At 47.9% G+C, this 22,323-nt stretch overlaps 1 protein-coding gene across 1 annotated transcript in view; it reads right to left on the reverse strand.

The window, feature by feature from the left end:
* The window catches only part of TGFBR3 (transforming growth factor beta receptor 3), a 213,319-nt gene extending 191,995 nt beyond the window's left edge, over nucleotides 1-21,324 (reverse strand). Inside the window, exon 1 of the mRNA XM_062191725.1 lies at nucleotides 21,062-21,324. The gene's annotated coding sequence lies outside the window, so the exon portion shown is untranslated. The remainder of the gene's footprint in view (nucleotides 1-21,061) is intronic.
* Between the last annotated feature and the right edge of the window lie 999 nt (nucleotides 21,325-22,323).

Raw genomic sequence — 22,323 nt, forward strand, 5'->3', positions numbered from 1 at the left:
AGAGAAAGGTACCTCCTTCTTTGATGGCCCTGTTCTTTCCACTGGGATCTCACTCACAGAGACCTTTCATCTAGGTCTTCTTTTTTTTTTTTTCTTTTCCATGGTATCTTGGCTTTCCATGCCTACAATACTCTCATGGGTTCTTCAGCCAGATCCGAATGCCTTAAGGGTTGATTCTGAGGCCAGAGTGTTGTTTAGGACGTCTGCCATTCTATGAGTCTGCTGTGTATCCCACTTCCCATGTTGGATCCTTCTCTCCCCTTTTTGATTCTATCAGTTAGTATTAGCAGACACTTGTCTTGTTTGTGTTTTCACTTTGTGTTGCTATATGGGGGCAAACTGTTGAAATCGTTACATAATATATACTAAGCTGATCTTCTGTATATAAAGAGAATTGAAAATAAATCATGATGTGATTGGAAGGGGAGAGGGAGCAGGAAAGGGGAGGGTTGTGGGTGGGAGGGAAGTTTTGGGAGGGAGAAGCCACTGTAACCCATAAGCTGTACTTTGGAAATTTATATTCATTAAATAAAAGTTTAACAACAACAACAACAAAAAGAGTCCTACAAGTAAAAAGTAGAAAGGCCAGTATTCCACAGGAATATAGACAAAGTTTATTAACAATAATTAAATCACAGAATGGCAATTTCCCTAAAAAAAAAAAAAAAAAAGATAAAGAGCCCAAAAACCTGGCCAGTGCCGCGGCTCCATAGGCTAATCCTCCGCCTGCGGTGCTGGCACATCGGGTTCTAGTCCCGGTCGGGGCACCGGATTCTGTCCCGGTTGCTCCTCTTCCAGGCCAGCTCTCTGCTGTGGCCCGGGAGTGCAGTGGAGGATGGCCCAAGCCCTTGGGCCCTGCACCCGCAAGGGAGACCAGGAGAAGCACCTGGCTCCTGGCTTCGGATCAGCGCGGTACACCGGCCACAGCGCGCCGGCCGCGGTGGCCATTGGAGGGTGAACCAATGGCAAAAGGAAGACCTTTCTCTCTGTCTCTCTCTCTCACTGTCCACTCTGCCTGTCAAAAAAAAGAAAAAAAAAAAAAAAAGAGCCCAAAAACCCAAGACCAGTGCTTGCCCCAAATAACAGGGCAGAGGTCAAGGCTCAAAACTGGGTCTCTTCCCATGACCACCACTCCACGTCCCAGCTTCAGGTCCACCACCACAAGCTGGGCCTCATTCCCTCTCAGCAGTCAGTCTCAGAACACAGAACATTTATTCCAAGGGAAGGAGAATCCTTCCACGTCATTGATATGCTCTCCACACACAGCATCACTGACCACAACTGTGACTTCATCCAGGGCTAAGGACGGCAACTATAATAAATAAAGTTCTTTGAAAATGCAAAAGGCAAGTTGAAGCACAAATCTATGCATTGCCATACTCGAACACTGACCCCATTTCGTCCGCACTTGGGGAGGGGTATGGAAGGGTCAGGAAATATTCAACAAATGTGAAGGTCTTAAGGACAGAGATATATTGGGTGGAACTGAAAAATCACCATCATCCAAATCCAAATAGTAAACAACACCTGAGTTTCTGGTACCTTACGTATAAAACAGTTTTCTAACAGATCCATTAAAATGTTTCTAGCCTACATTTAAGTGAACTTTCTGGAGAAGTACACGCTGTGAATTCTGCAAATGGCTAAATAACAGCTGGTGCAGGAGCTGCTCTGATGGCTAGTCAGTATGCTGTTCAGGGGATTAGAACAGAGGCAGGATGGATGACATCGATTTCTGGCTTGGCAGCCTGTACACGAGGGGTGTACAGGATGTAGAACAGATACTGTTGTTTGTCTGATGACATTTGGATGCCCTTAAAACCTGTACATAGAGAAAGCAAAGCCGCCTTCCTGAGGCACAATAGCAACTCTCAGATTGCTCCACTATGCAGGAAAACTGGATAATTCCCAATCTCCATTTACTGGCAAATTTGGCACAAGAAGGCCAAGTCCTAGATCTGGATAAGAAATCTCTGGATGCACATCCAAGCGCTATCGATATTCAGCAAATATTTACTACTGTGTGCCAGGCCCTGTCCAGGAAGCCAAGAGTACAACAGTGAACAAAGGAGCCAAAAGTGCTGCCCTGGCAGAGCACAGCAGAGGGCACTGCTAAGAGCTTATGGAAAATGGAAGTAAAAGACACGTTTATTTTGACGTGAGACAATTTTGAAATCCATGCAGTTTCTTCCTAATACACATTTTCCACAAAGTTTCTGAAGCCCCCTCATTATGCATGAATTTCAAAACTTCATTATACCAAAACAAACTTTGCTTTTAATTCCATCCGCCACCAACTTCCTGAAGTATCCTGGTATCCCAGGAAAGGTGGTATCAGTTACTACTTCAGGCAAGACATTTCATTTCTCGAGCTTCATTTCTTCTCTCAACAAATCTTTGTTCATTGCTAACTTAATGCCAGCCAATGTGGATGTATTGGTCAAGCAAAGAGACCCGTTCTTTGTCCCCCTTGGGCTTAAAATACTGTCCCATACAGAGATAAATAATCAAAAGTCTGTAATTGCACAAGAGGATAAGAGCTCTAAAGGAAAGGTGGAATTGCACAGTATGGTGAGAGCTCGGGAGGAGCAGTATCAGCCACCTGAGGCTACGCAAGGACAACGGGGAGAGGCAGCAGTTCAGGGCCCTGACACCAGAGGGAGCAGGGCTGCAGGGCCAGAAGGGAAAGAGGGGGATTCAAGAAGGGGTTCAAGCAGGGAAGCAGCCAATCAGTTGGGGTTTGGAAGATTTCCATGGATACCGAATTAGAGCACAGAGGGAGGCCTGGGCACATGGAATGTCACTTGGGGTCCTACAGCCGCAGATCAGGTGGAAAAGGATACAGGTGCAAACAGAATGGGGTGCGGGATTTCTCCTTCAAAACTAAACCTCCCCACATCACAGGGTTGCCGCAAGAACTACGGGCGGCTGGGTGTATGTCTCCTTAGCAGGCTGTCTCGACCAAAGACATCTATTATCCTGGGGCCTTAAGGTTAATCAAGGTCCCAACACATTTTGCCTGCCAGTGCCAGGAAAAGAAAAGACTTACGTGCACTAGTCAAGAATTTCATGGGAAGCCAGTGGAAGGGAGGCAGAAGGCTCCTGGGGTGGGAGCTGAGGCTCGAAGCTGGCCTGCACTCCCCCTGCTCCGCTCAGGCTGCACTCCAGGGCGGGCCTCCTGGCTCGGAGCACGCTCGACACATCTGGCCCTGGCATCCGCGGCTGAGAAGGACTGCAGTCAGTCCTTAAAAGCCCAAGTGCCACAGACCTCACTCCCAAGTGAAATACAGCAAAACAGGCAGGCTGCGCATGGGCACAACCCACAAGGTTGTTTAAATAAATAAATAAATATATATATATATATATATATATATATATTTCAAATTCACAAACTAGGTAGGATTTTTTAGCCACTTTTGCAATACTTTAAGAGTCACTCTTTCTATTTAACATTTCAAATATGTCTGTTGCTTATCATCTTATGAGAGTGTCTGCTTTAAAGCTAGAATGCAGGCAGAACTAAATTTGGGAGTTCAAAACCTGGCTGGCTGACTACTGCTTCGGCTGCCATATGGTGACAATACTTTGATTACAACACATAAGATAGAATATGCGGTGGTATCTAAAGCAATACCTGACCCAACACAGTCCATTTTCAACAAATAGTAGTCACTGCTGTTTTATGGTTAAAATACACTTAGACTTGCAAATCACTAGTAGCAAGATAATATAAGTAGTAGTTTATAGCAAAATTTTGCATTTTTTTTAAAGATGCACTTATTTATTTGAAAGGCAAAGTTATAGAGAGGCAGAGGCAGAGAGAGAGAAGTCTTCCTTCTGCTGGTTCACTCCCCAGATGGCCGCATCAAACTGAAGCCAGGAGCCAGGAGCCAGGAGCTTCTTCCCCATCTTCCACATGAGCGCAGAAACCCAAGGACTTAGGCCATTTTCCACTGCTTTCCCACGCCACAGCAGAGAGCTGGATCGGAAATGGTGCAGCCAGGACTCGAACCATATGGGATGTCGGCACTGGAGGCAGCAGCTTTACCCACCATGCCAAAGTGCCTGAGTTACAGGCAGAAAATGAGGGAGGGACAAGGAAAGAGATTTTCCATTCACTGGTTCACTCTCCAAATGGCTGCAATGGCCAGGGCTGGACCAAGCCTAAGACAGAAGCCAGGAGTTTCCTCTAGGTCTCCTACATGCGTGGCGAGGTCCAAGTACTTGGACCATTTTCCACTGTTTTCCCAGGCAATTTAGCAGGGAGCTGGATTAGAAGTGGAACAGCCAGGATTTGAACCAGTGCCCATTTAGAACGCCAGCATCACAGAGGGCAGCTTTACCCATTAAGCCATACTGCCAGCTCCAGCAGTTTCCCTCTCTCACACTAACTCCCCTACCCCTTCCCTGCCTCTCAAATAAAGAAAGGGAACCAGTGTTGTGATGCAGATTAAACCCGAATCCCACATCAGACTGCCAATTTGAGTCCTGGCTGCTTTACTTCCAATCCAGCATCCTGCTAATGTGCTTGGAAAGGCAATGGAAAATGGCCCAAGTACTTGGGCAACTGCCAACATGTAGGAGACCTAGATGAAACCAGTGGCTAGAAGGGAGAAGATATTTCTCTTTCTCTCTCTCTCTTGCTTTGCCTTTCAAATAAATAAATCTTAAAAAAAAAAAATTCTAATAGGGTCTGGCATAGCAGATTAAGCTGCCACCTGCAACACCAGCATCCCTTATGGGTGCCAGTTCGTGCCCCAGCTGATCCAGCTCCCTGCTAATACACTTGGGAAAGCAGATGATGGCCCAAGTACTTAGATCCCTGCCATCCACATGGGAGACCTAAATGAAGCTCCCAGCTCCTGGCTTCAGCCTGGCCCAGCCCTGGCTACTGCAGCCATTTGGGGAGTGAACCACCAGATGGAAGACCTCTCTCTCTCTGTCTCTCCTTCTCTATCTGTAACTCTGCCTTTTAAATAAACAAATAAATCTTTAAATCATAATAATAATGAAAGAATTGAAAACATTCTCAAGGAAACAAGAGGCAGAAGTTCTGTCGTCAATGTTAATTACAAGCTCAGACAACATTCTGGTCTTTATATTCCTCATCTCTAGTAAGACACTGGATCAGAATATATTCCATTTTATACCTTACTTATAATTTTCATTATCTTGAAGCCCTCATAGAAAATGAGACCTTAAACACACTTGTGGAAATCTGAAATGCATGATCATATAATGGCTAGCAGGAATAATTTAGCAATACTGGAAACTGTTATCTGAGAAAAACATTCAACTTGATAATATAAGAGTCAATAAAATACTGACTATATTAGTGGTATTAAATATATAACATATATAAGCAGAAAAATAATTAAGGCAGTATCTTTATAGCAATTCAAGCACACACAAAACCTGAACATGGTCAGATCTACTCATTTGATCAAAATCTGCCATTTTTTAACACTACTCTTCAAAGTGCAAGAACTCATCTCTTCCCCAAAGCCACTTCTGATTAATCCCAGCTCACCATATCACTGTCTCTTTAACATCTTGGGAATCATTTGTTTCATGTTATCTCCTACTCAGAGCCAACTCAGAATGTTAGAATTAGATATCTACTCCAACCCTTTAATTTTACAGCTAAGCAAACCAAGAATTAGAAAGACTCAAAGACTTGAGGCACTGTTACACAGCTAGTCAGTAGCAAAGCCAAGACTTGTCCACGTGCTGCTCTGTAATTATTCTGGGGCTGTTCAGTGTTTATACCCCACACTCGTGCTCCTATTTCAGGCTAACTCCTTGCTTTCTTCTGACCCCACAGACAGCTTGACCACCATTTACTGTGCACTTACTGTGTGCTTCACAGTTTCTCATTCAGTCTTCTCAACAACCCAAAGAGACAGAAGAGTGAGGCTTCAAAGGTTGAAGCAGGGGGCTGGCACTGAGGCATGGCGGGTAAAGCCACCGCCTGCACTGCCAGCATCCCATATGGGTGCTGGTTCAAGTCCCAGCTACTCCACTTCTGATCCAGATCTCTACTATGTCCTGGGAAAGCAGTAAAAGATGGTCTAAGTCCTCAGGCGTGGAAGAAGCTCCTGGCTCATGGCTTTGGATTGGCACAACTCTGGCTGTTGCAGCCAACTGGGGAGTGAACCAGCAGATGGAAAACCTCTGCCTCTCCTTTTCTCTGCCTTTCAAATAAAATAATAAATCTAAAAAAAAAAAAAAAAGAAAGAAAGAAAGAGTGAAGCAACCCCAAGGTCCCAGGCTAGTAAGTCCCGGCACCAGCATTAGAGCCCAAGTCAGTGTAATTCCATAGCCTGTGCTCTTTACCGCTGCAAACAGGAGCTGCTTCAGAGGCAGCTGACTGCCCAGGAAAAAAAGAAAAGAAATACTGGCACCACAGCTGGTCACAAAACCATGTGGACACCAGAGGCCCTGTATGAACGGTCACATTCTGGTGATGGACAGTCTGACAAGATCAGACACAAGGAACAAATGATTTTGTCTTGAAACCATGGTGGCAAGATTTGATCAGTTTTATTCTGCTTCATTCATTCCCTCAACACTCACTCACCAGTATCTACCATATGTGTGGCACTGTTCAGGGAGCTGAGCACACAACAGTAAACTAAATATATCCCTGTTTTCATGGAGTTCACCTGCAAAGGAGGGAGGGAAGACAGAAAAAATACATATCAAGGCATGGAAGCCCTATGGCAAAAAATAATAAAGCTCATAAAAGAGAGAGTGAAGAGAGAGCTGCAAGGTCAAAGCCAAGAGGCATGAACACCACCCAGGGCTCCCACACAGGTGGCAGAGGCCCAAGCACTTGGGCCATCATTCACTGCCTTCCAAAGCACACTAGCAGGATGCTGGATCAGAAGCAGAGCAGCCAGGACTCAAACCAGCACTCTGGTATAGGATACCAGCATCTCAAGCAGCAGCTTAACCTGCTGCACCGCCGAGCCAGCCCCAGGGACAAGGTATTCCAGGCAGTGGGACTAGCAAGTGCAAAAGCCCAGAGGAGAGAACATCCCAAGGGGGTGGGGGATGTAGGCACTGACTGCAGTGTGATGTACTAGAAAGTATGGGATCCCCACAGCCCACCTAGGTTTAAACCCTAAAATTATAATCAACTTACTTAAACCTCCATGCCTGATGGGCAAAGTAGAGATGATGATTCTATCTCCTTCATGGGGTTGTGTTATGAGGACCAAGTAAGTTAATAACATAGCAAGAACTTAATACCTTGTGTGGTGCTGGGAGGGCTCAGCGAGTGACAGCTAGGGACATTAAGTAGTCACTGTTCATTCTGCTTTCCATTTGATCATTTTGAACACTGCGCAAAATTACCCGCTGGCCTTACACGTGGCCAACAACTTCCTCCCAAGCCCTTGACTCCCTTGGTTGGGCTTCCTGTCGTGGAGAGGAGGGCCCTGTAGGAGCCACAGGGATGTTATCTTGGTCAGAGGCAAGGTACCCTAACCTGAATGTTACACCGCTATAAATCATGCCATATAACCACTACCCGCTCCGATCCCACTCTTCACACGTGGTTCCTTCGCCCTTGGATGTTTCACAGCACCGGGTCCAACCAGTCTCATTCCTCAGCCACATCGCTGACAAAAGTAAGGAGGAATCGCAATTCAATCCTCTCTCCGGAAGGGTTAAAATGTCACTTCAGAATTAAGATGGTAATTGAACTTTAAAAAGAATCTTTCTCCGATGTCCTTTTAGTCTAAAACCAACATGTCTTTCCAAAGACATCTGAACATCAAAGCAAAACTCATCTGGTCTGGAAGATACAATGCTGCTCCCTGGAGCCCAGCCCCCAAGCAGAGCAGCTTCTAGAAAGTACCGGGAGCCTCCCAGAGGGATGGGCTCAGAGCCAAGGGCAGATGTCGGGGCCACAGGGAAACTCTGCCTGCTGCCCCGCCCCTCCCCGCTGCAGTGCTTCTCTTTAATGCTGTGTTTACTTTTCATCTTTGTAGTCGAAGGGGTTAAAGGGCAAACCACAGGTGGAGAGAAACCGCGGCAAGCCCCTGCCTGTTAGAGGCAAAATGGGAGTCTTCCCAAACCACTTGTAAGGCTGGGGAGAGGCCCCAGTCGCTCAATTAAAAAGAGATCAGGGTTCTCGTCTAACAGGTCTTACACAAGGCTTTTAAAAATCAGATTCTCATTCTTCCAGACAAGCTAATGGTTTTCCCTTTCTAATGCCCTGAGTGTACAGTTAACTGGAGCTATCAGAAACCCACAAAATCTTACTTCTGCTCACTCACTGATTCATTCCACAAGTATTTATCAAGCATCTGTTCCATGCAAAGACTGTGCTTGGTATGGAGACTCAACAGGGAACAAAACATACAAAGCCCTGCCCTTGTGGAGTTCACATTCTAGTTGGGAGACAGACCATGACCAAGACCCAGCAGATAGGGATAAATGCTAAGAAAACGCACCAGAGAAGGGCAAAGGAAGCATGTGTGTCGGCCTTTGGTTTAGTTCAGTTTCTCGGTTTCTACAGGAAGTCAACTATGTTGATATCCGGGAAAGAAACATTCCAAGAGAAGGAAACAGTACATGCAAAGGCCCTGCGACAGCATGTATGACCTGCTCAGGGAACAGCGCAGACCAGGCAGCTGGGGCAGAGTGAGCCAGAGAAGAAAGGTAACAGCCTGAAGTGATGTGCTGGCTGTCCAGGACTCTCTGGATCACTGTAACAACTGAGGTTTTTACTCTAAGAAAGACAGGGACATGGCCGGCGCTGCAGCTCAATAGGCTAATCTTCCGCCTGCGGCGCCGGCACACCAGGTTCTAGTCCCGGTCGGGGCACCAGATTCTGTCCCGGTTGCCCCTCTTCCAGGCCAGCTCTCTGCTGTGGCCCGGGAGTGCAGTGGAGGATGGCCCAAGTGCTTGGGCCCTGCACCTGCATGGGAGACCAGGAGGAAGCACCTGGCTCCTGGCTTCAGATCAGCACAGTGCGCCAGCCGCGGCGGCCATTGGAGGGTGAACCAACGGCAAAGGAAGACCTTTCTCTCTGTCTCTCTCTCTCTCACTATCAACTCTGCCTGTCAAAAAAAAGAAAGAAAAGAAAGACAGGGACAGTCGAGCATGTTAAGCAAAGGAATGATGGGATCTGACTTAGCTCTATCAGAGGCCTGCTGGCTACTGGGTAAAGACTGGACTGCAGAGGGACAGGGCAGGGGCAGCACTGCCACCAGTTGCATGGCCCTGAGCAGCTCACCTAACCTCGCTGGTTGTTCTCATCTTCAGAGAGACGTAGGATTATTATTATTTTTTTTTTTTTTGACAGGCAGAGTGGACAGTGAAAGAGAGAGACAGACAGAAAAGTCTTCCTTTTGCCATTGGTTCATCCCCCAATGGCCGCTACGGCTGGAGCGCTGCGGCCAGCGCACCGCGCCGATCCGAAGCCAGGAGCCAGGTGCTTCTCCTGGTCTCCCATGGGGTGCAGGGCCCAAGCACTTGGGCCATCCTCCACTGCACTCCTGGGCCACTACAGAGAACTGGACTGGAAAAGGAGCAACCAGGACAGAATCTGGTGCCCCAACCGGAACTAGAACCCGGTGTGCCAGCACCACAGGCGGAGGATTAGCCTAGTGAGCCGCGGCACCGGCCACGATTATTTCTAAAAGCCCTATTCTAACCCTAAACTTCTCAATTCTCAGTTGTTTTCCTGCATCCTTTCTATAGCTATACTCTAGAATGGTGGTTAAGTTTGAGTTTTCCCCAAAGCTTTAACTGAACTGAAGCTGAGTCGAAGAATTCAATTTGACAACACATATTTCAGAGCAGACGTATGTGACACACCCAGGATACAAACAGATAAGACTTGGCCAGAGGAAGAAAACAGCTCTCAGGAGCTAGCAAAAGAAGCACCTGCCAGGAGGAGTCTGGAGGAGCTGACACCAGTGAGAGCCTCTAATAACAGAAACAGACCACCGTGGGGAAGGGAGGAGTGGGGCAGGGAAGTCACGCTGGAAGGAGGGATGTGCAGCAAAGGAACACGGGGTGCCTGGGAAACCACAGGGGACTCATACAAGCACAGTGAGGTTCCCAGAGGAATGAAAAAGTAGGCCGAGGCCTACTGACAACCACCACGCAGTCCATGCTAAGGACAATGGAGTGGCAGACTTTTCAAATGCAAGAAACCAAAGAATCAGATGAGTTTTAGAAGGTATCAAGGATAATGGATGAACGATTATAGAGAGAGATGCCAAAGCCTGGAAAACCAGCTAGAAGATGAACCCAATAGCCCAGATGAGATGATAACTTGGGATCGCTTCTCAGCCTTTTGGCCAAGATTAAGTATGTGATAACTTGGAAATGGAAAAGAAAATGCCAGCTGGAGAGATGTGCTAGGGGCAGCGTTGTGGCACAGTGGCAATGCCACTACCCCATACTGGAGCACTGGTTCAAGTCCCAGTTACTCTGCTTCCTATCCAGCTTCCTGCTAATGAACCAAGGAAAGCAACAGAAGATTTTTCCAAGTAATTGGGCCCCTGCCACCCACACAGGAGGCCCTGATGAAGTTCCTGGCTCCTGGTTTTGGACACTTGGAGAGTGAACCAGCAGAAGGAAGAGCCCTCTGTCTGTCTCTGCCTCGCAAGGTAAGGCATGACAAGACTGGGATTCCTCAGCTCAGGGTAGTAATGAGGAGAGACTGAAGCATGACTCAGGCTTGCAGCTTGGTAACAGGTGCCTCTGACTGACAGACTGACATGGGACTTAAAGGAGATGAGCCTGTGGACCCCAGAGTCAGCATATGTTGGCTGCTGGAATTAACTTTCCCAGAAAGACCTACAGAGCAACCAGGCGGCACAGGCCACAGGGCTGCTGGAAATACGGGTATGAGACAAAGCTGGGACTGTCTAGCATACATTGCCTTTGAAGTTCAGAACTGTACGACAGGAAGAGAAAGGGAGAAGGAAAACAGAACCTCGAGGGATGCCAGCACCAAGGGATCCACTGAAAACAAGATGGAGGAGACAGCAGGAACAGAAGTGGAAAACCCAGAGACCCTTTCCAGGGAAACCAAGAAAATAAAACCAGGGGAGAAAAGGAGAGTAAAGCAGCAGGTGCAACAAGGCGAGAACGAAGCAGATGATGAAAGCCAGCGTGGAATTGTGGCCCCTGCACCTTTTCTCATGCCACATCATGCCTGCGTGGGAGCAGGCTGAGAAGTCAACAGGAGGCGAGAAGAGAACAGAACCAAGAGCCCAGGAAAGGGTCCCATTCAACACCTTGTGAAGGTGTAAGGTGTGAGAAACAGGAAATATGACCTGCTGCGGGGAGCTTCTGCTGGGGGAAGACTTTTTTTTTTAAGATGTATTTATTTGAGAGGTGGAGATAGAGAGAAGGAGAGACAGAGAAAGGTCTTGCATCCACTGGTTCACTCCCCAAATGGCCGCAACAGCCGGAGCTGGGCTGATCTAAAGCCAGGAGCTTCTTCCAGGTCTCCCACACCGGTGAAGGGGCCCAAGCACTTGGGCCATCCTCCGCTTCTTTCCCAGGCCATAGCAGAGAACTGGATCAGAAGAGGAGCAGCCAGGATACGAACCAACACTGTAGGTGGAGGCTTAGCCCACTACAGCACAGTACTGGCCCGGAAGGAAACTTCTTAGTTAACACCCAGGTCTCGCGGCCCCACTAATCCTGAAAGCAGCGGCAGGTGTTCAGAGAGAGGCTTGCTGCTTCTGACACAGGCTGAGGACAACACATTCACCCACGCAAGGTCCGACCTCTCAGACTCCCCGCCTCCACGCTCTGCTCACACCACCTCCTGCTGCTTCTCCCCACTGCTCAGCGCCAGGGCCTACATTTGTGTTCATGGTGAAAAAGCCTAACAAGAAAACCATAGCGTCAACTACCAGGTTTGGGGCCGTGAGTCCCTAGCCCAGCACTGGTCAGCATGAAGCCTCACTAAAAACATAAGCTGGGGCTCTGAACACTGGGCCTACACCCCTAAGCATCAGCAGGAGCTGCCCAACTGCTCTTCCAGTTGCTCTCAGAAACAAAAAGGAACCTAAGGAGGAGAAAGTCTTTTTTTTTAAAAGATTCATTTATGTATCAATTTATTTACTTTGAAAGAGTTAAAGGGCCGGGGGAGGGAGGAGAGACAGGTCTTCCATCCGTTTTGGGTTCACTCCCCAAATGGCTGCAATGGCTGGGGCTGAGCCAAGCCAAAGGCAGAAGCCAGGAGCTTCTTCCAGGTCTCACAAGTGGGTGCAGGGGCCTAAACACCTGGGCAATCTTCCACTGCTTTCCCAGGTGCATTAGCAGGGAGCTGGATCAGAAGTGGAGCAGCCGGGATTCAAATCAGCACCCATATGGGATGCCTGTGTCGTCACGGGCAGTGGCTTAACCCACTATGCCACAGCACTGGCCCCTAGGAGGATAAAGTCTTTAATCCTAAAATTTTTCTTAATTTCCAACAGCAAGCCAATAAAGAAAAACTAGCAGATTCTTTAAAATGTGAGTTCACAGTCCTTTCTCTTTTACCCTCCACAAAAAAAGCAACCCACCTCCCAAATGATCATTTTTCTTGGCTTAATTTTACCAGTTTTTGGGATACATAATTGGAAACAGACTGCTTTTTCCTGGCTTTTGAGAACAGGATCTTTGGGGTTATGAGAGTTGCCAACTACAGAGCCTCAACCTTTGCAAAATGTCTTTTGTAAACCTTACCTATATTCCTACTGGAAACGTATGATTACTTTCAAAGAAAACATTGAAATCCCTTATTATTATGCAAAAGTGAAGTTTCTCCTGACCAATCAGAGGCCTTTCTCCCTTCCCTCGCCTCCCTTCCCACTTTACCCAAGTGCATCCTATTTGTGCTCAGCTACCTCCCATTCAAACATTACCAAAAGCCTCCTCAGCATGCGATACTTTCTGGAGGCATCTTTAAGAATTTAGTAGAACTGATTACACAGGAAACCTCCGTATTCAGCCCACACATTGAACGAAATCAAAACCTGAACAGCTTAAAGCGCGAACATTCCAACAATGAAATAAAGGTGCCACAAACTGAAAAAGGCACAAAGAAAAATGTGAAACACAGCAAGCGGGTCATCTTTCCTCTGGCTCCTGTGTCACAAATGAGGTGGGTGCATCCATGGCTATACAGCAACTGTAGTGAATAATGAGTGTGACACATTCAAAACAAAAAGACAGATGTGTGTGTCTTTACAAAATGCATTGTTAACCTAAGAGGTTTTTTTTTTCCATGATTCATATGGCATCTGGCAAATATATGGCAAGTAACAATCTCTCTAAAATAAGAAAACTAATGGGAATGTCTGTTCAGAAAGGTTTGGGTAAGGAGAGAAGGCCTCACCATCATACACATGCCCGTTTAGTCCAGAAACTTCTCCCACACACCCAGGGAAGACCTCACAGTGCAATGATGCAAAATGTATATAATGAGTCAGTGGTGCTTTCCCTCCAAGTTGAATTTAATTCGCCAGTCACCTGCACGAAGTCTAACGTAACAAAATGAGACATTTATTCTTCCTGGGTGCTCAGAAGAGCTTTGTGTTTGAGTATGTTTTGTTTTAAAGAAAAACATAAAAAGCCATAAAAGAGGCAGCTCATAAGACCACAGTATGCTCCTACAAAAGTCCTTAGGGCACGGCCTGAGCACAGGGCTCTGTGATTAGCATCCAAGGATTTCACCTCAAATAACCTTCCAAGTATGAAATGGGCCACATTCTGCTCCCTCAATTACATAGTTAATTATGAAATGAAATTTGCCAAAAGCCCCTCCACCGTGTATTTTTCCATCCAAGGACCAATATCATCCTGTCAAAACATAAATCACTAAAAATGCTAACAGAATAATACTCCCAAAAAGAGCTCTTTTCATACACCAAGGGGAATTAAGTTTCCACTATTAGAAGATCGTGGTAAGCATTTAAAAATCTGGGGCCAGGGGCCAGCGTCGTGGCACGGCAGGTTAAGCTGCTGCCTGAGACAGCATCCCATGTGGGCACCTGTTAGAGATCCAGCTGCTCCACTTCTGATCCAGTTCCCTGCTCATGTCCTGGGATAAGCAGCAGAGGATGGCCCAAGTGTCCTGGCCCCTGCACTCCTGGGCTCAGCACTGCTATTGTGGCCATTTGGGGAGTGAACCAGCAGCTAAAAGAGCTCTCACTCTCGCTCTCTCCCCTTCTCTCACTAATTCTGCCTTTCAAATAAAAAAATCTTAAAAAGAAAAAAGAACCATAAAATCCAAAGTCCTGCTAGACCCCCCGGCTGGCCCATGTGGTGCTGCCCCAAGCCCTGGCAGTGGCATCCAGCCAGCCTCCCCAGGCAGTCGAATCAACAGCAAAGGTCTAGCAGACGCTGTCTTCTAAGGATCATTTTTTTTCCAAGGATTAATCAACTGAAATGTGTATGTGTCTTAATGGTCTACTTGCAATTTTACACAAAAACCTGACCTTCAGCATATCCTAGAGAAACAAATTAGGTGCGTCCAAGGTTAAAAAAAAAAAAAAAAAAAAAAAAAAAAAAAAAAAAAAAAAAAAAAAAGCAGGTGTTTCTTTTTCCTGCTCAAAGCACTCAATTCCAAAGGCCCCTTTCAATCAGAGATCAGTGTCCCAGAGGTAGGGTGAGTCCCTTGCTCCCCAAGTAAAGCTACAGCTAACATTTCAGACCTAATTCTAAGTTATTATCTTGGCAACAGTCGGACATTAAATCCTAAAAGTCAACCTTGCTGGGGCCGGCACTGTGGCACAGTGGGTTAACGCCCTGGCCTGCAGCACCAACATCCCCTATGGACGCCAGTTAGAGACCCGGCTACTCCACTTCCCATCCAGTTCTCTGCTATGGCCTGGGAAAGCAGGAGAAGATACCCCAGGTCCTTGGGCCCCTGCACCCGCATGAGATACCCTGAGGAAGCTCCTAGCTCCTGGCTTCAGATCGGTGCAGCGGATGGAAGACCTCTCTCTCTCTCTCTCTCTTTCTCTCTCTCTCTCTCTGTATAACTCTGACTTTCAAATAAATAAATAAATCTTAAAAAAAAAAAGTCAACCTTGCCAAGCTCTCCATATCAGTCAGAATCCTCTTCTCAAACTGGAAGCCTTCAGCAAAGAGGAATCACCAGCACAGACAGCAGACATTAATCTTCTCTGCACCCCACCCCAACGACCCCCACATATCTCCAGCAGGCTGTATCAGGAGGGCCTGAAGGCAAGGGTCTGGGACCCTGGTTCCAGGCCTTCCATCTGAAACATGGTTTCCACCTCTCCTAAGTAGTCATCAGCCTATTCAATGCCGATCTTTGGCCTAGAAAACTGAATCATAAAAAGCAGAGAACAAAGTCCAAGTGAGAGTAGCCTCACAGAGAATTTATATAAATTAACGGTGCTTCAAACACTAAAGGCTGCCCACATCTTGACGGAGAGTGCGAGAGATCAAAATCATTACTCTCTGAGGTAGGAAGGGGAAAATGTTTGGAAATCTGTGCTAAATTTGAAGCAAAGACTATGCAGAGGAAATAAAGCTTGGTGTCACTTAACAAACAAATGTGCTATTTCAAAAGATATAAAACAAGAAATCCAGAAATGGACAGCGCCCAGAAGAGGGACCTTTTGTAAGGCTTTTCCAAGCTATGTTGATTTATTACAGCTTGACTAGAAACGAACAAATTAGCAACAGCTTGTTTTATGAATTGTTACAAACAGTGCTATCATTCCAAGTGTTACTCTGAAGATGTGGAACCACAGAAATTTCTGCCATAGATCTTAGTGCACTTAATTTCCTTCCAATGACACAAGGGCCCTCACTGAATCTGTTAGGAGCTCACTGTTGCTTTCTCAAGGCTAGCTTTTCAGGTAACCTAGATTCACTCTTAACATTTCAAATTGCCCATATTCCTAATATGGGCTGCTTTTAAGTCAAAGATCCCTTATAAGGACCTGAAGAAACTCAACAACAAAACAAATAATCCAATTAAGAAATGGGCTAAGGATATGAACAGGCATTTTTCAAAGGAGGAAATACAAATGGCCAACAGACACATGAAAATATGCTCAGGGTCACAAGCCATCAGGGAAATACAAATAAAAACCGAGGTGAGGTATCACCTCACACTAGTTAGAATGGCTATCATCCGAAAATCAAAAAATAACAAATACTGGTGAGGATGTGGAGAAAAAGATATCCTAATGCACTATCAGTGGGAATTAGACTAGTACAACCATTATGGAAGGCAGTATGGAGATCCCTCAGAAAATTAAAAATAGATCTGCCATATGACCCAGCTATTCTATGCTTGAGAATATATCCAAAGGAAATAAAATCAGCACACAAAAGAGTTACCTGCGTTCCCATGTTTATAGCAGCTCAATTCACAACAGCTAACATGTGCAATCAACCAAGATATCACAACTGATGACTAGATAAATAAAATGTGGAATATTACTCAGCCATAAAAAAGAATGAAATCCTGATATTTGCAACGAAATGGGTGCAACAGAAGATCATTATACTAAGTGAAATAAGCCAGGCCCAAAAAGACAAATATCACATACTTTCTCTTATTTGTGGTAGTTAATATACAGTATACAGATTATGTGAATGCCTTATTATTTGGTATTAGTTATAAATACTGTTTCACTGGATCATTCATATAAATGACAATATACTTTTCTTCTTTCCTACGTTAAAAAAAGGAAAAATAAGTGGAGGTGGGGGAGCAGTGAGGACTCTTGAGGTACTAGTAATGTTTTGTTCTTAATCTAGGTGTTGGTTGTAAATGTGACCAGAGGACATAAATCTCACTTATCTGTACACTTCTGTACATTTCTTGGCATGTCAACTGTATTTCAATAATTTTTTTAAAAAGACCCCAAACAACAACAGTTATCTAACTCAAGTGATACAAATTTCAAACAGTAAACTTTTTTTTTTATTAAAAAACATTTTAAACAAGTTGGAAAATGTTCCAGTGGACTGATCAAGGGCAATAAAATCATTTTTAAAATAAAAGAGAAAAAAAAGACTGTCACGATTCACTAGTAAAACTGACAGTAACAACTTGTTTGTCCAGTAGCAATGAAAGAACAGGAAAAAACACATTTCAAAATAAAATGTCATGAAGGGTTGGGGGGTAATTCAAAATGACTACACAGAATTAGCCAGGGGAAATAGTATGGCATTGTTACCCCTCGCCTGGCTGTTAGGTCCGTTGAGCTTGAGCTTGAAAAGTCAAATCACACTCTTTTGAGATTTATGGTCCTGGGAGACTGGTCATCACCTGGGCTCTAAAGAAGTCAGCAGTGACCACTTTAGAACACAAGGGCATTTGAGACCCCAGGGCCCTAAGGCTCAGAATCTGACCTCAAAAAACAAGGGGTCACTTGACTTTTACAAGATACAACCAAGCTTGCATGCAAAAAGGGAAGATAAATTCCTTTGAGTCTTTAAAAAAAAAAATAGGACAATAGTTTGCTTCAAAAAAACCAATTTTGTCAATCCCTAAAGGCTGTGACAAAGTTCCAGGCACCCTTAGGGCATCTTGGCTCCCTGCTATTGAAGAACTGAATGAGAACAGCTAATTTGTCAAACCCCAAGACCAGGTCCCATAAGCTTATTAAGGACTGGGGTATTGATAAACAGTTGTTAAAGGGATAAACCAGATCAGAGCATGCAAGAGTAAATGAGATCCCAAGCAAACACCTCTCTGGAGTCTATGAGCAATGTTGAGATTCAGAAAGGAGGTTTGAAAGCTATTTTAAAATAGGATCTATTTGACTAACTTGGTAAAATGACAGAGTTCAATCAACACTACATGATACACAAGGACAAGAAAGTTTACCAGCCTACAAAACTGCAAAGATTGAAAATCTTTTCTAAAAATCAGTTTTACTGACTTTTTTCCAAGCATGTTAATTCTTGAATATCACCTATACACATATTTACAGGTATGGAGATCCACAGACACATCACACCTGCACTATATCAAATATGATACTTCTGAGCGATTCCTATACAGACTGAACATCCTTAGTCTAAAAACTCCAAAATCTGACATGCTTCAAAATCCAAAAATTTTTGAGTTAACCATATGACACAAGCGGAAAATTCCACACTTGATCTCATGTGATGGGTCACAGTTAAAATACAGGTGTACTAAAAATATTGCATAAAATGACCCTCAGGCTATTTGTATAAACTGTATATGAAACATAAGGGAATTTTGCATTTCAACTTGGGTCCCATCCCCAAAGCATCTTGTTATGTATAAGCAAATATTTCAAAATCTGGAAAAAAAAATCCAAAGAAATCCAAAACATTTCCAATCCCAAGCCTTGCAAAAACGGGAAAACTGTGCTAAAATATAAGCTTTTCTGAAGAATGTACAGTCACAGAATTGTTGTTACAAGTGTTTAGCAGTCCTTTATTGCCTTGCACTCAGAAAATGTTAGTGAAAGTTAATGATGATAGGATCCTGAGTGCGCCAAACTCCTTTAGAACAAACTCATCATTTAGAGCTTTCTACAAAACAGAAATTGAAGATCATTACAAAGGAATTCACAATGGATTTCTCTGGATTGCCAGATAACTTGAGCTATTATTCAAACTACACAAAATTATCTTATATACATATCTCTTGTAGAAAACAATTGCAGCCGGCACCTGGCTCACTAGGCTAATCCTCCGCCTGCAGTGCCGGCACCCGGGGTTCTAGTCCTGGTCGGGGCGCCGGATTCTGTCCCGGTTGCCCCTCTTCCAGGCCAGCTCTCTGCTGTGGCCCAGGAGCGCAGTGGAGGATGGCCCAAGACCTTGGGCCCTGCACCCGCATGGGAGACCAGGAGAAGCACCTGGCTCCTGGCTTCGGATCAGCGCAGTGCACCGGCCGCAGCGCGCCAGCCACAGCGGCCACTGGAGGGTGAACCAACGGCAAAGGAAGACCTTTCTGTCTGCCTCTCTATCTCTCACTGTCCACTCTGCCTGTCAAAAAAAGAAAACAATTGCGTGCTAACATCTGTCCAGCACCACACAGTTCTTGCCTGCCGCATAGCCAGCATACTTGCAGATGTCCCATCTTTACGGTTACCCTTATTTTAATCGGTTGAAGTTAAACCCAAGTTGGTTATTTTGCTGGATGAAACCAGGACATTTTTCCACTTCTGAAATGTGTTTGACATCCTCAAAACTGGTTTATGGGCTACAGACATCAATAGTGTGTTTTGCTCCCCCTATTGGCTAACAGTCAAAATAACAATGCACTCCCCAGGGACCGCCTTTGAAGTATGGGGGTTCAAAAGTGAGGTGGTGATTTTTATATCTAAAAACAAGAGCTGAATCAACAGTCGTTAAGCAAAGTTGCCATGCAGTGGACAGATTCCATCAAAACAGGAAAAATTAAAGTTGACAAATGACAAACTGAAGGGCATACACACTCACACACACACACACACATACACTGAAGCCTTGAAACACTAAACAATGCAAAATTGAAGCCAAAAGCAGAGAACACCAAGAAAAAGAGCAACATCCTCTGACTGACACAATAGCACGAAATCAATTTCATTTTAATAGCCCATAAGGGGGTAAGAATTATTTCCCTGCCTCCTGTGCCAACCTCAAGCTGCTTCCTAAGGAAGCCAAGTAACGGTGCTCAACCCTGTCTGGACAATTAAGAAAAGGAATGAAGACTAAAGAGCCGCATTCATTAGGACAAGTCGGAGTTCTCGTTATAATTACTTGGAGCCAGTTTCAAAGCAGCTGTATTTCGGCAATCCCCTAAGCTCCTCACAGATCCCGCACCCGTATTTCAAAGGATAGGTGTTCAACTCCAGGGGAGAAGGCGCAGGGACTCACAAAACGGACCGCACTGGCTGGTCTCCCGCTGGGCAGCGAGCTAGCGCCCGAGGCAGAACCACCGGAAAGTGACGCAGGCTCCCGGGCAAGGTCACTTCACCTCTGGTGTCCCTACTGTGAAAGGTGTTTTCACCTCAGGGCTGGTGTGAGGAGGCAGCGCGACCGCGTCCCCACCACAGCGCGGCTGGCGGGCACGCAGTGGAGCCCGATCAACGCCAGCTGTCGCTGTCACCTGGGCGAAGAGGGTTCTCCCCGCGGGAACCGTGCGCAGGCTGAAGCCCCGCTTCGGGAAGATGAAAGGGTCTTGACGCGGGTGTGGGCGCCTCGCGAAGGCTTCTCTCCTCCCAGACCCGCACGCTTCTTCCAGGGGAGACCACGGAACTCGGACAGTGCCTGGTCACGCTCGCGGCTGTCACCCGCGCCGGCCCCGACCTTCCGCGCTGCGCTCGCGGCCCGAGCCCGCGCCCGTGCCGGTGCCCGCAGCATCACCTTGGTAGGAGGCAGCAACCCGTTCGGCCGGGACTGCTACTCCCACTTCACAGCTCGGGAACAGGAGCCAGTTTCTGTCCCCTGGCTCTCTGGGTGGCCATCAAACCCACGGGGTTCCACTCTGCCGAGGTCAGTAACTGGGGCTCCACACGCCGGCTCCCTACTTTCTGGGGCTCTGGAAAGTGGGAGCAGATGCCCTAATAAGACCAAGTTTGCAGGAGGATTCTCCTAGCAACAGTCCAAGATTCCCAAGTGCGTCCAAACCAAATGAACCCCCTAAAGGGAGCCTTCGAACGCCACCGGGACGCGCTGCTCCGACATCTGGGCTCCCAGCTGCAGAGCACCCCGAGGGCGCGGCCGTGGACCCGGGGGCGGCGGCAGCCGAGCCCAGACCCACAACAAACCTGGCCCATCGACCTGTCACGCGGCCGGAAGGTAGGGGCCGGCGCCCGCCGCAGGGGTCGGAAGGCACCGCGGAGCCCCGAGTGCGGGCGGCCGGGCAGATGCCGAGGATCCCTCCCCGCAGCGCGCATCGCCCCCGGAGCGCTGCCCGGCCCCGGGAGCCGCTCCCACGCACCGCCGGCCCCGGGTCCCCGCCCGGCCCACGCCGCCCTCCCCGGGCCGCAGAGCGGGCACCGACAGTCCACGCAGCCTGCAGAGCCCGCGGCCCCGGGCAGCCGCCCCTCCGGGCTGCAGCGGCGCGGGACCGGCAGGCACGTACCTCGCAGGCGGCGCGTCCCGCGGACCTCAACCGCGGCAAGTTGTAGGGACGCAGAGCAAAGTTTTCCCCGCCCAGCGCTCGGCGGCCGCGAGCTCCGGCAGCTGCTGCGCCGCGGCGCAACTACGCCATCCGGAGCCGCCGGGCGCTTTCTCCTCCTGCCGGGAGCTCCGGGAATCGCGCAGGGCTAGCGGCCGGGCGCGGACCCGCAGGCTGCCCTCGCTCACGGGCTGCGGAGAGGAAAGTGAGCCTCGGCGTCCCCGAAAGACGCGAGTACCCTCATCGGGCCGACCCCGCGCGCCCGCTCTCCCTCCCGCGCGGGCGGGGACGGGCCCGGCGCCACAGCAATCAGCGCGCGGGGGGAAGGGGCTCCGGCCGCCCGAGACCCCGCCCCCCCGCCTCCTGTCCCCGCCCCCTCCGCGCCGCGGCGGTCGGACGAGCCCCGCGCGGCCCGGGCCAGCCTTTCCCTGCGGGCCGAGGAGGCTTCGAGCCGAGGACAGCGCGGGAGGAGGAGCGAGGCCGCGGCCGGGCCCGGCGCACCCACGTCGGGGTCCGGAGGAAAGAGTGGAGGGTGCGGGCAGGAGCTGGTCTCATCCGGCCCCTCAAACTTTCCGGGGCTCTCTGGAGGAGGTGGGGTTTTATTGGGCTTAATAGAAAAAAAAAAGTTTGGAGCCTGAGAGAGTGCGATCGTGCGATCGTGCCCTCCTGCCCGTTCCGCAGCCCGGCCCCCACGCACGCCTTCATTCTGTCTCGGTTTGCTTTGCCCCAGCCCCCAAGTTTAAGGATTACCTACAGAGACGTTCGGGTGGCGGGGCCCAACGAAGCCGTGCTTCTTGCCCCCTAGCAGAGAGGGTGCACCCCCCCCCCCAGCCTTTTCTCTGCTAAAGAAATTAATTCCAACCGTGGAGCGAGGTCCACGGAGCGGGGCGTGGCCCAGAGGTAGGCGCAGCGTCTAGCGCACACAGGCCTGCGCGCTGCACCCCGCCGAGCTGTCTGCGCGCCCCGAAACGCCCCCTTTGAAGCTCCTGTGTCTCTCCCCCACCTCCAGTTCTCTCTTAAATGGTGTGCTTCAGTGGGGGGACAGTGTGACACACAGCCGCGGAAAGGACCGCGCGCCGACTGCGGTTCCACACACCGAACTGGCAGTCTCGATTCTGCCCTCGCGCTGACTATGGGAACTCGCACCTACAGCTCAAACTGCAGGCTCGCTTCCCACCGCGCTCGGCCTAGGAGGCCTCCTCCAGATCTGAAGTGTCAGGCCTTTC

The sequence above is a fragment of the Lepus europaeus genome, chromosome 5 (genome assembly GCF_033115175.1).
Source record: "Lepus europaeus isolate LE1 chromosome 5, mLepTim1.pri, whole genome shotgun sequence".
Classification (NCBI taxonomy): Eukaryota; Metazoa; Chordata; class Mammalia; order Lagomorpha; family Leporidae; genus Lepus; species Lepus europaeus.